The sequence below is a fragment of the Notolepis coatsorum genome, assembly GCF_963971535.1.
Source record: "Notolepis coatsorum genome assembly, chromosome: 1".
In the NCBI taxonomy this organism is placed as follows: domain Eukaryota; kingdom Metazoa; phylum Chordata; class Actinopteri; order Aulopiformes; family Paralepididae; genus Notolepis; species Notolepis coatsorum.
This window is the reverse complement of record NC_140165.1, coordinates 71,725,247-71,738,754: the sequence shown is the minus strand read 5'-3', so window position 1 is coordinate 71,738,754 and position 13,508 is coordinate 71,725,247. Positions and strand designations below refer to the sequence as shown.

Genomic DNA, 13,508 nt, shown 5'->3' with positions numbered 1-13,508 from the left:
CGTAGGAATATTGTGAGAGCTTCTTTAATTTGTGTAATGAATTCCTTGTTGTTAAGCAGCATAGAATTAAAACGCCATCTTGGGGCCCGGGAAGATAGTGTACCAAATGTTGCTTTCAGGATTAAGTAGCAGTGATCTGATAGCGCATTGGGTGTCATTTCCACTTCATATTTATCAAATATTCTCGGGGATGCAAAGACGTAATCAATTCTGGATAGTGTGTTGTGTCTCGTCGAACGACAGGAGTACTTGCGGGTCATGGGGTTAAGTGAACGCCATAAATCAGTTACCCCTGTTGATTTCGACCAATCTTTTAATGCTTTAGATGAATTTTTTTGTTCGCTGGAAAAGGTAAGGTAAGTTTTGTCCATCCTTGGGTTCCAAATGGCATTAAAATCCGCACCTATTATATATGAGTACTCGGGATGGTTTAACATTTCTCCGGTTAGTGAAGTGAAGAAACCCACTTCGTACAAAGTTGGGGCATATACCGCTGCCAATGCAATTTTCCTGTTATTGTGTATAATCCTAGCTATAGTTATGCGCCCCTCAGCATCCGACCATACCCCTTTCAATTCGATATTTAATTTGCGTCTGACGACTATGGCTACCCCTCTAGTTCTCGTAACAAAAGAAGAGTGACTAATATTATGGTATATGTTATCCGCTAACGTATTTATGTCTTCCTCTAAAATGTGCGTTTCGCTTAATAGAGCCACGTCCACATGTTCTTTTTTCATCAGTGTGAGCACGCTTTTGCGTTTGTGTTGTTTGTTTATCCCACCGGTGTTCCATACCATTATATTCAAACTAGCCATAATCTATGCATGTTTTTGTGTAGTTTTTGGTAATGCTTCTGGAGTGTGAAGCTACAATAGATGTACATCCAATTAATGAGGTCCCGTTGAGAGCTGAGCTTAAAAACATATATATATACAAATAAAAATCCCCTATTTTCCCCTCACCCAGAAAGTCGTACAGGCCTGTGTTCCAAGAACACATCCTCCGCGATTGACTTTCTCCCATGGTCCACCGGATTGCCCAAACTGAGCATTGTAATCTTAATCTTCCTATGCTAATTGCCATAGGATCTAACATTTCCATTCTATTGCAATAGAATGTCGCTTTTGGTCTTGCACCTTCCCTTACTGTAATGAAGTATTGTGATAAATGACAGAAAAAATAAAATAAAAAATAAAAAAAGAGAATAAACTTTCATCGACATATTCATTTGAACCCTCTACTAACGTGTGGGAAAAAAGGAAAAAAGGAAAAGATTGTAGAGCAATATTGACACCTTAATGTGAAGAACATTGGAAAAGAACAATGTAAGTTAAAATATATTTAAAAAATATAGAGTAATGAGAAGAAAAAATTAAATAAAATAAAAATCAATGGAAAGATATAGATAAGGAATGAGAGATAGAATAATTATCAACGTGGAGAAGCCACTAGAACCGAATTAACAGATTAGATAAGATAGAAAAGCAGCGCCTTTTAGAGCTTCAATGTGCCTTCAATGGAGTGATTACTTAAATTGTTAGAATAACCTTGTAGTGTTCATACGTTTAGGTGTGGTTAATTTTTAAAATATTATTAAGTACTGATTGAACTTCATTTAATTTATTATCTGCTATGTGTATACACACCGGATGTTTATTGTTAGAGTTGTAGGCTTCGTTGTCATGGTGCCTTATATTCTAGAAGGGTGTAGAGTATACTAGTGCCTAGACTATTTTATGTTCCAGAATGATCTAAGAGACCCAGGGCATTTGAGCGATAAACCCAGAATATTCCAGATAGATCTTTTTGCAATGATATGTGTTTGTCTCCTCAGAGACCAGAGACTGAAATTATAATGTATTATGAATCGTATTATACACAGTACACATTGTTATAGACGGCTTGCATATCGTCTGCTACCTTGATGAACACAATAAAGTCATTCTAACACTGGTATACATTGAGAAAGAGGCTTATCTGTTTCCGGCATTTTCGTCCTGCCTTGGGTTATTTGCTCCATTTCGATTCAGAAAATCCTCAGCTTCAATAGGTGTGTATATACCTGACCTGCGGCCGTCACTGCCCAAGAATGATAACAGCGCCGGGTATGATAGCCTTGGCTTGTAACCGGCTTTGAACAGCTTTTGCATCACCTCCTTGTATGGTAGACGTCGGATGATGGCATCTTTGCTCAAATCTTCGTAGATAAATATTGGTTTACCACCATAATTCAGATTCCCACGTTGGTTGCGAGCAAATTTGATGATGTCATCCCTTGTTGTAGTCTTCCGCAGAGTGACAATGATGACTCTTGGCCCGTTGATTCTTTGCCCCCGAGAACCGATTCTGTAAACTTGGTCCACTTCTGGCACTGTGTTTGGATCGATGTTACCCAAAATCGTTGATAACACTGTTGGAAAGTTGGGATCTTCGCAGTTTACTGCTTCATCAAGCCCTACAATGCGGATGTTATTCCGCCTGTGGTAGCGTTGGGTTTCTAGTAGCCTCTCCGTCGCTTCGTTTTTAAGCCCTTGTATTTCCCTGCGGTATTCTTCTTTCACACTTTCCATCTCTTTTCCCATCTCTGTCATGCCACCTTCGTTCGCCTTGACTGCCCGTGTAATTTCTGTCACCGTATTCTCCACTGTCGTGATTCGCATGGACTGTAAAGCGACCGCTCTCATAACCTCTTCGAATTTAGTATCGATGTGTTCAACGTGTGCTTTGAAAGCGACCATCTGTTCTTTTATCAGGATAGTCAGAGAGTTGAAGTCGGGTTGTGTAATTGAACTGCTTGTGTCAGTTGATGTTATTGGAGCAGTGAGGGATCCGATGGATGTTTTTGCTATTATCTTCTCAAAATCGCCTGCTTTTTCCTTCACGGTACTTTTTTCTGATGTTCCTGTTATGTTGTCATCTATTGTCTCCCTCTCGGGGCCAGTTGTCCTTGGTCCCTGTGTATTCTCCTCTATATTCCCCGCGTCGGGGCTTGTCACCAACGGATCTGCCACAGCGTCGCCTGTCATTTTCCTTGAACGTGTTTCAATCGGCGCCGTTAGAATTGCTGTGTCTTGTTTCCTTCCACCCTTTCTCTTATCCTTATCCATGTTGTCTTTTGATATAGTTAGTAGAGGGTCTTATCAATACATACGATGTGGTCTAATCTCTTTTGGTATTGTCCAAATAAGGTTTTTAAACGAAATTAACGATAACGGGAGCGGAGCTGTAACCAATTGCGTGCGCTACATATTGCAGCTAAACCGGAAGATCTGACACATTTATTTCATGGGTCCGGCTACTCTACTCCGCCCCCTTGGCCTGTGTCACTACCAACTCTGTAAACTCCCCTTATTTCCCACTTTCCAGAGGGACACGCCAGGGTTGCCCTTTGTCTCCGTTATTGTTTGCCGTCGCCGCTGAACCCCTATCCATTGCACTCAAGTCCTCGCCCCACTTCCGTGGTATCACCCGTCACGGAGTCGAACACAGGGTCTCCCTTTACGCTGACGACCTTCTGCTCTATTTGACGCATCCTATTACCTCCATCCCTCACATAAAATCTATGTTAAGACAGTTTGGCTCTTTCTCAGGCTATAAGCTAAATTTTCATAAAAGTTAATGTTTCCCCATTAACAACTCAGCCTTACAAATTACACAATCTTCAATTCCCTTTCGTCTGTCACAATCAGGCTTTAAATATCTGGGCATAAAGATCACCCACACCTTAAACTCTATTTTTGAAGCTAACTTCCCCCCATTAATCACTAACATGAAAGCTGACTTTCAACGTTGGAGCAGCCTGCCCCTCTCACTCTCCGGTAAAGTACAATGTGTTAAAATGAATATCCTGCCCAAATTCCTGTATGTCTTTCAATGTCTCCCTCTATTTCTACCCAAATCCTTTTTTCTCACAATAGACCAAGCAATATCTGCCTTTATCTGGGGGGGGAAAGATCCCTAGAATAGGCAAAGCCATCCTACAAGGACCTAGGGGGTCAGGTGGACTTGCGCTCCCTAATTTCATGCACTATTACTGGTCTGTCAACATCCATAAAATTATTCTTTGGTTGAAAGCCCCAGAAACTGACTGGTGTAGCTTAGAAGCGCAATCGTGCCGTTCATCCTCCCTGGCAGCTCTGGTCTACTCTTCTTTCCCTCTCTCTCCTTCCAGGCACTCCTCAAACCCTGTTGTTCTGTCCACTCTAAAGATTTGGATACAGTTTCGTCGCCACTTTAAACTCTGTGCAGCATCAGTCTTGGGGCCTATTAGTAATAACCACCTGTTTGTTCCCTCCACTCTGGACTCGTCTTTTACACGCTGGAACAGACTCGGAATAAATAGTTTCAAGGATCTATATGACGTGACACTTTCTCCAGTTTTAGCTCCTTGTGTCTCCAATTTGGTCTTCCACGCTCGATTTATTTCGTTATCTTCAGATACGTCATTTTGTACGTTCACAATTTGACTCATTTCCTAGCCCCCCTCAACGATCAAATTGGGAGAGACTCTTGGGTCTATCACCAAACCAAAAAGGGCTTATATCTGAAATTTATCAAAATACTATGTGCTTGACCAAAGACAAAAACGCTAAGACGAGATCCAGGTGGGAGGAGGAGCTGGGGGTGGAACTGACAGAGGGGTGGTGGGGGGAGCACTGGATAGGGTGAATTCCTCCTCCACTTGTGCCAGACTCAGCCTAATACAACTAAAGGTGGTACACAGAGTACACTACAGCAAAGCAAGACTAGCTGAAATCTACCCAGACTCCAATCCCAATTGTGACCGCTGTAATAGCCCACAAGCTGATCTCTCTCACATGTTTTGGTCCTGCCCGGGGCTTAGACCATTTTGGTCCTCGATATTGAATGTGCTCTCGATAGTACTAGATACCACAATACAGCCCTGTCCACTGTTGGCCATTTTCGGCGTACCAGCTGAGCCTCTCCCTATTAAGCCAAACGATACTGACATGTTGGCTTTTGCCACGCTCTTGGCCAGACGGAGAATACTCCTAGCCTGGAAACTGTCTACACCTCCCCCCTTCTCCGCCTGGCTAAAAGATATGGTCTCGTTCCTAAAACTAGAGAAGATTAAGTATGCACTTAGAGGAGTTAACGAAAAATTCTTTAAGAAGTGGCAGCCGTTCATTTCTTACTTTAACAGCCTATATGTTCTCCCTCCTGACTGAGTGTCTTCCTTCTTTGAGTGATCCTCCCATCTAACCAGGCCCAACAGTACTATGTAATACCACCAGATAACTATGTAGATACTCTATAATTGATTAATGTACCATATCTGACTCAGACTATTTTCCTTTTGTTTATTATTATTATTATTATTATTATTACTATTCGTTTTTTTTTTTTTTTTTTTTATATTATTTAATTTGTCTTTGTTATTTTTGTATTTTGTATTATTTTATTTAATTGTATCATTGTAAGTAGCAATTGTTATTACTGTTTGTAATTTAACCTTTTCTCTGGTTGCATGTTATGTATGTAACCCTACCTGTTGATCCGTGGGGTGGGTTTGGGGGTGGGTTTGGGGGTGGGATGGGTGGGGTAGATTATACAAAAAAAAAGGGAAAAAAGGGTGAATGAATAATTCTGACTTTGTAAGTGTACAAACTTGCTTCGCCAATAAAAACGTTTGCTTTAAAAAAAAAGAAAATCAAATATGTGGAAAGATCCTGCTAGTGGATCGGGTACCTAATAAGCGTTATAAATATGGAATAAAACAATAACAACTTGCCACGAGTATATACGTGTACGTGTAAGACTGACTTTACATTAAACGAATGACAATAATATAGTATAAAGTAGGGTATTATTTGGACTAAAGAATGGTGTTGTCTCACCCTACTCGCATGTTGTTGAGGGAGAGCACCATACATTATACACTGAGAAACCACGGCCGAGAGTGAGCTCCGGGAACAACCCCACTTTGCCGGTATCACACAAATCCATCTAGATCCACACTCCATTTCATTAGGTGACGGTAATGCACCAAAACGTTTGTGCCAACCGCCAATAAAAATCAGCAGAAGAAGAAGAAGCTTCTCTGCCTTTTGTAGGTAGGTAGTTGTAGAATGTAATACATTTCGCGCTAAACCCCTCCTTTATCCGGGTCGCTGTTCTTCTTCTTCTTTGGGTCGCAACCGTCTTCCGGTCTGACTTCCTGTGCTAACGTTCTAATCTACACTTCTGACACCTGTCGTCACAGAGGGGAATTGCAGCCATTTTGTAAAAATACGGGAATGAAAAAAACAGGATGACAGCGGGAAGGAAGGTTGAAATACAGTACAATCCCGGGGAAAACGGGATGGTTGACAGGTATGCATGAAGGCCATTTTCAGAAAGGTTGAACGAGTCACTCCACATCCTGCTCAAAATCTCAGAAAAGCCACCATCTTTATACCTCGCATGAGCCATTTAGCTACATAGCATTTATTTTTCAGCAAGAAATAAAGTGCAATAAACAAAAACGGATACATTCACTGTGTTCTGCCTCATTTGTTGATGATTTGTTGATGAAACTACTGAGGAGAGGTAGATGCTAATGTTAGTAGTGAGAGGTAGATGCTAACATTAGTAGGAGAGGTAGATGCTAATGTTAGTAGTGAGGTAGATGCTAACGTTAGTACTGAGGAGAGGTAGATGACAACGCCTCTACTTCCTCAGGCGCCTAAGGAAGTTCCAAGTCAGTCAGAAGATCCTTAAGAACTTCTACTCATGTACAATAGAGAGCATCTTGACCGGCAACATCACCTCCTGGTTTGGGAATAGCACTGCACAAGACCGAAGCAGACTACAAAGAGTGACACGTTCAGCCGAACGCACAATTGGAGGGGGGCTCCCCACCCTCCAGAACATTTACAACAAGCGTTGCAAGGGCAAGGCTAAGAGAATCATTAAAGACTCCAGTCACCCGAACAACTGCCTCTTTGAACTGCTGCGGTCAGGCAAGCGATACCGGAGTCTCAAGGCGAGCACAGAAAGACTCAGAATAAGCTTCTATCCCCAGGCCATCAGGCTGCTAAACGAACAATGAATGAACACTACACAACAACAACCACCAAACGCACATAGCACACACATCCACACGCACACACTCACTTAAACAAACACACTGTAGCACCCACTCCACACACTTTATAGCACACACCCACTTTAAACAAACACACTGTAGCACCCACTCCCCACACTTTATATTTATTGATGAAGGATTGCACTACAACTCGTACACCTTACTGTAAATTGTACCTAAATTGTACCTCATCCCATTTCTGCTTTGCACTAGATAGTACTGTACATTAGTACACTGCATAGTATTGTATATTATATGGTAACTCAGAACATTGTACATATGTCTATACCGAACACTGTGACCTCTTTTTCTTCTTCTAAATTACACGTATACTATGTTTGATACTATCTTGTCTAGCACAGTCTCTGGAGCGTAACAGTAAGAAGCATTTTGTATGAAAGTATTCTGTACTTCTGTATGACAACTATTAAAGAAACTTGAAACTTGAAACTAGTAGGAGAGGTAGATGCTAACGTTAGTAGTGAGAGGTAGATGCTAACGTTAGTAGGAGAGGTAGATGCTAACGTTAGTACCGAGGAGAGGTAGATGCTAACGTTAGTTGTGAGAGGTAGATGCTAACGTTAGTACTGAGAGGTAGATGCTAACCTTAGTAGTGAGAGGTAGATGCTAACGTTAGTAGTGAGAGGTAGATGCTAACGTTAGTACTGAGGAGAGGTAGATGCTAACGTTAGTAGTGAGAGGTAGATGCTAACGTTAGTAGTGAAAGGTAGATGCTAATGTTAGTAGTGAGAGGTAGATGCTAACGTTAGTAGTGAGAGGTAGATGCTAACGTTAGTAGTGAGAGGTAGATGCTAACGTTAGTAGGAGAGGTAGATGCTAATGTTAGTAGTGAGGTAGATGCTAACGTTAGTACTGAGGAGAGGTAGATGCTAACGTTAGTAGGAGAGGTAGATGCTAACGTTAGTAGTGAGAGGTAGATGCTAACGTTAGTAGGAGAGGTAGATGCTAACGTTAGTACCGAGGAGAGGTAGATGCTAACGTTAGTTGTGAGAGGTAGATGCTAACGTTAGTACTGAGAGGTAGATGCTAACCTTAGTAGTGAGAGGTAGATGCTAACGTTAGTAGTGAGAGGTAGATGCTAACGTTAGTACTGAGGAGAGGTAGATGCTAACATTAGTAATGAGAGGTAGATGCTAACGTTAGTAGTGAAAGGTAGATGCTAATGTTAGTAGTGAGAGGTAGATGCTAACGTTAGTAGTGAGAGGTAGATGCTAACGTTAGTAGTGAGAGGTAGATGCTAACGTTAGTACTGAGAGGTAGATGCTAACGTTAGTAGTGAGAGGTAGATGCTAACGTTAGTAGTGAGAGGTAGATGCTAACGTTAGTACCGAGGAGAGGTAGATGCTAACGTTAGTACTGAGGAGAGGTAGATGCTAACGTTAGTACTGAGGAGAGGTAGATGCTAACGTTAGTAGTGAGAGGTAGATGCTAACGTTAGTACTGAGAGGTAGATGCTAACGTTAGTAGTGAGAGGTAGATGCTAACGTTAGTAGTGAGAGGTAGATGCTAACGTTAGTACCGAGGAGAGGTAGATGCTAACGTTAGTACTGAGGAGAGGTAGATGCTAACGTTAGTACTGAGGAGAGGTAGATGCTAACGTTAGTAGGAGAGGTAGATGCTAACGTTAGTACTGAGGAGAGGTAGATGATAACGTTAGTAGTGAGAGGTAGATGCTAACGTTAGTAGTGAGAGGTAGATGATAACGTTAGTAGTGAGAGGTAGATGCTAACGTTAGTAGTGAGAGGTAGATGCTAACGTTAGTAGTGAGAGGTAGATGCTAACGTTAGTAGTGAGAGGTAGATGCTAACGTTAGTAGTGAGAGGTAGATGCTAACGTTAGTAGTGAGAGGTAGATGCTAACGTTAGTAGTGAGAGGTAGATGATAACGTTAGTAGTGAGAGGTAGATGCTAACGTTAGTAGGAGAGGTAGATGCTAACGTTAGTAGTGAGAGGTAGATGCTAACGTTAGTAGTGAGGAGAGGTAGATGCTAACGTTAGTAGTGAGAGGTAGATGCTAACATTAGTAGGAGAGGTAGATGCTAACGTTAGTACCGAGGAGAGGTAGATGCTAACGTTAGTACTGAGGAGAGGTAGATGCTAACGTTAGTAGTGAGAGGTAGATGCTAACGTTAGTACTGAGGAGAGGTAGATGCTAATGTTAGTAGGAGAGGTAGATGATAACGTTAGTAGTGAGAGGTAGATGCTAACGTTAGTAGTGAGAGGTAGATGATAACGTTAGTAGTGAGAGGTAGATGCTAACGTTAGTAGTGAGAGGTAGATGCTAACGTTAGTAGTGAGAGGTAGATGCTAACGTTAGTAGTGAGAGGTAGATGCTAACGTTAATAGTGAGAGGTAGATGCTAACGTTAGTAGTGAGGTAGATGCTAACGTTAGTAGTGAGAGGTAGATGCTAACGTTAGTAGGAGAGGTAGATGCTAACGTTAGTAGGAGAGGTAGATGCTAACGTTAGTAGGAGGTAGATGCTAACGTTAGTAGTGAGAGGTAGATGCTAACGTTAGTAGGAGGTAGATGCTAACGTTAGTAGTGAGAGGTAGATGCTAACGTTAGTAGTGAGAGGTAGATGCTAACGTTAGTAGTGAGAGGTAGATGCTAACGTTAGTTGTGAGAGGTAGATGCTAACGTTAGTAGGAGGTAGATGCTAACGTTAGTAGTGAGAGGTAGATGCTAACGTTAGTAGTGAGAGGTAGATGCTAACGTTAGTAGTGAGAGGTAGATGCTAACGTTAGTAGTGAGAGGTAGATGCTAACGTTAGTAGGAGAGGTAGATGATAACGTTAGTAGTGAGAGGTAGATGCTAACGTTAATAGTGAGAGGTAGGTGCTAACGTTAGTAGTGAGAGGTAGATGCTAACGTTAGTTGTGAGAGGTAGATGCTAACGTTAGTAGGAGAGGTAGATGCTAACGTTAGTAGTGAAAGGTAGATGCTAACGTTAGTAGTGAGAGGTAGATGCTAACGTTAGTAGTGAGAGGTAGATGCTAACGTTAGTAGTGAGAGGTAGATGCTAACGTTAGTAGTGAGAGGTAGATACTAACGTTAGTAGTGAGAGGTAGATGCTAACGTTAGTAGGAGAGGTAGATGCTAACGTTAGTAGGAGAGGTAGATGCTAACATTAGTAGGAGAGGTAGATGCTAAAGTTAGTAGTGAGAGGTAGATGCTAACGTTAGTAGTGAGAGGTAGATGCTAACGTTAGTAGGAGAGGTAGATGCTAACGTTAGTAGTGAGAGGTAGATGTTAACGTTAGTACTGAGGAGAGGTAGATGCTAACGTTAGTAGTGAGAGGTAGATGCTAACGTTAGTAGGAGAGGTAGATGCTAACGTTAGTAGTGAGAGGTAGATGCTAACGTTAGTACTGAGGAGAGGTAGATGCTAACGTTAGTAGTGAGAGGTAGATGCTAATGTTAGTAGTGAGAGGTAGATGCTAACGTTAGTAGGAGAGGTAGATGCTAACGTTAGTACTGAAAAGAGGTAGATGATAACGTTAGTAGGAGAGGTAGATGCTAACGTTAGTAGTGAGGAGAGGTAGATGCTAACGTTAGTAGTGAGAGGTAGATGCTAACGTTAGTAGGAGAGGTAGATGCTAACGTTAGTAGGAGAGGTATATGCTAACGTTAGTAGGAGAGGTAGATGCTAACGTTAGTAGTGAGAGGTAGATGCTAACGTTAGTAGTGAGAGGTAGATGCTAACGTTAGTAGTGAGAGGTAGATGCTAACGTTAGTAGGAGAGGTAGATGCTAACGTTAGTGAGAGGTAGATGCTAACGTTAGTAGTGAGAGGTAGATGCTAACGTTAGTAGGAGAGGTAGATGCTAACGTTAGTAGGAGAGGTAGATGCTAACGTTAGTAGTGAGAGGTAGATGCTAACGTTATTACTGAGGAGAGGTAGATGCTAACGTTAGTAGTGAGAGGTAGATGCTAACGTTAGTACTGAGAGGTAGATGCTAACGTTAGTAGTGAGAGGTAGATGCTAACGTTAGTAGTGAGAGGTAGATGCTAACGTTAGTAGGAGAGGTAGATGCTAACGTTAGTAGTGAGAGGTAGATGCTAACGTTAGTACTGAGGAGAGGTAGATGTTAACGTTAGTAGTGAGAGGTAGATGCTAACGTTAGTAGTGAGAGGTAGATGCTAACGTTAGTAGGAGAGGTAGATGCTAACGTTAGTACTGAGGAGAGGTAGATGATAACGTTAGTAGGAGAGGTAGATGCTAACGTTAGTAGTGAGGAGAGGTAGATGCTAACGTTAGTAGTGAGAGGTAGATGCTAACGTTAGTAGGAGAGGTAGATGCTAACGTTAGTAGGAGAGGTAGATGCTAACGTTAGTAGTGAGAGGTAGATGCTAACGTTAGTAGGAGAGGTAGATACTAACGTTAGTAGGAGAGGTAGATGCTAACGTTAGTAGGAGAGGTAGATGCTAACGTTAGTAGGAGAGGTAGATGCTAACGTTAGTAGTGAGAGGTAGATGCTAACGTTAGTAGTGAGAGGTAGATGCTAACGTTAGTAGTGAGAGGTAGATGCTAACGTTAGTAGGAGAGGTAGATGCTAACGTTAGTAGTGAGAGGTAGATGCTAACGTTAGTAGTGAGAGGTAGATGCTAACGTTAGTAGGAGAGGTAGATGCTAACGTTAGTAGGAGAGGTAGATGCTAACGTTAGTAGGAGAGGTAGATGCTAACGTTAGTAGTGAGAGGTAGATGCTAACGTTAGTACTGAGGAGAGGTAGATGCTAACGTTAGTAGTGAGAGGTAGATGCTAACGTTAGTAGTGAGAGGTAGATGCTAACGTTAGTAGTGAGAGGTAGATGCTAACGTTAGTACTGAGGAGAGGTAGATGCTAACGTTAGTACTGAGGAGAGGTAGATGCTAACGTTAGTACTGAGGAGAGGTAGATGCTAACGTTAGTAGTGAGGAGAGGTAGATGCTAATGTTAGTACTGAGGAGAGGTAGATGCTAACCTTAGTAGTGAGAGGTAGATGCTAACGTTAGTACTGAGGAGAGGTAGATGCTAACATTAGTAGGAGAGGTAGATGCTAACGTTAGTTGTGAGAGGTAGATGCTAACGTTAGTAGTGAGAGGTAGATGCTAACGTTAGTAGTGAGAGGTAGATGCTAACGTTAGTAGTGAGGAGAGGTAGATGATAACGTTAGTACTGAGGAGAGGTAGATGCTAACGTTAGTAGTGAGAGGTAGATGCTAACGTTAGTAGTGAGGAGAGGTAGATGCTAACGTTAGTAGGAGAGGTAGATGCTAACGTTAGTAGTGAGAGGTAGATGCTAACGTTAGTAGTGAGAGGTAGATGCTAACGTTAGTACTGAGGAGAGGTAGATGCTAACGTTAGTAGTGAGAGGTAGATGCTAACGTTAGTACTGAGGAGAGGTAGATGCTAACGTTAGTACTGAGGAGAGGTAGATGCTAACGTTAGTACTGAGGAGAGGTAGATGCTAACGTTAGTAGTGAGAGGTAGATGCTAATGTTAGTAGTGAGGAGAGGTAGATGCTAACGTTAGTAGTGAGGAGAGGTAGATGCTAACGTTAGTAGGAGAGGTAGATGCTAACGTTAGTACTGAGGAGAGTGTAGGAGCCATTTCATTTGATTTAATAGTTTTGACTAAATAGCGCCGCCACTGGTCGCCTCGTAAAATGGCACCATGGTGCTCCTATTAATTATGGCACAGCTGTGTGTAAACGCACGCCAGACGAGAAACAGTTTTTTTTTTAAACGCTCGCTTGCTACACACACACACAGCGCAGATTGAATGAATGAAAGACTGAAAAGAAAGACTTTGTTTAGAATCATTATGAGTTTATTTGAAACCCTTTTGCTGCGCCTGTTTGTTTTGAAACCCCTTTAGTACAAGTCTGGAGCCTGTTTTGTTTCATTTGTTTGCTCCGTTATTGTTTGAAACTTTACGCAACTCCTTCCATAAAACTCAACCGGTTCGAACCCATCGGATGCAACTATCAACAACATCAAACAGTGAGTAACAAGACAGCCCAAGTCAATGTGGTGTGAGCGCGTTGAAGACGTATCCTGGCTTAGATAGGCAAATTGAGCCTACATTCAAGTTAAAAAACTCTCTGATACGGACACAATGAATGGAATTTGATGGATCAAAAGGATCTAATGGATGTGTCACGCTATTGAGAACAATGGAATGTGCAATAAATATGATTGGATAAATGAACGCGAAAGACGCGCATTTAAAATGGTATCAAACGGATCTAATGGATGTGTCACGCTATTGAAAACAATGGACTGTGCAATAAATATGATTGGATAAATGAACGCGAAAGACGCGCATTTAAAATGGTATCAAACTGATCTACTGGATGTGTCACGCTATTGAAAACAATGGACTGTGCAATATGATTGAAAAAATGAACGCGAAAGAC

The 13,508-nt window shown here is 41.8% G+C and overlaps 1 protein-coding gene across 1 annotated transcript in view; it reads right to left on the bottom strand.

Moving 5' to 3' along the window:
- Positions 1–13,508, bottom strand: part of slc37a3 (solute carrier family 37 member 3) — a 128,947-nt gene that overhangs the window by 83,527 nt on the left and 31,912 nt on the right. The gene's annotated exons all lie outside the window — the stretch shown is intronic.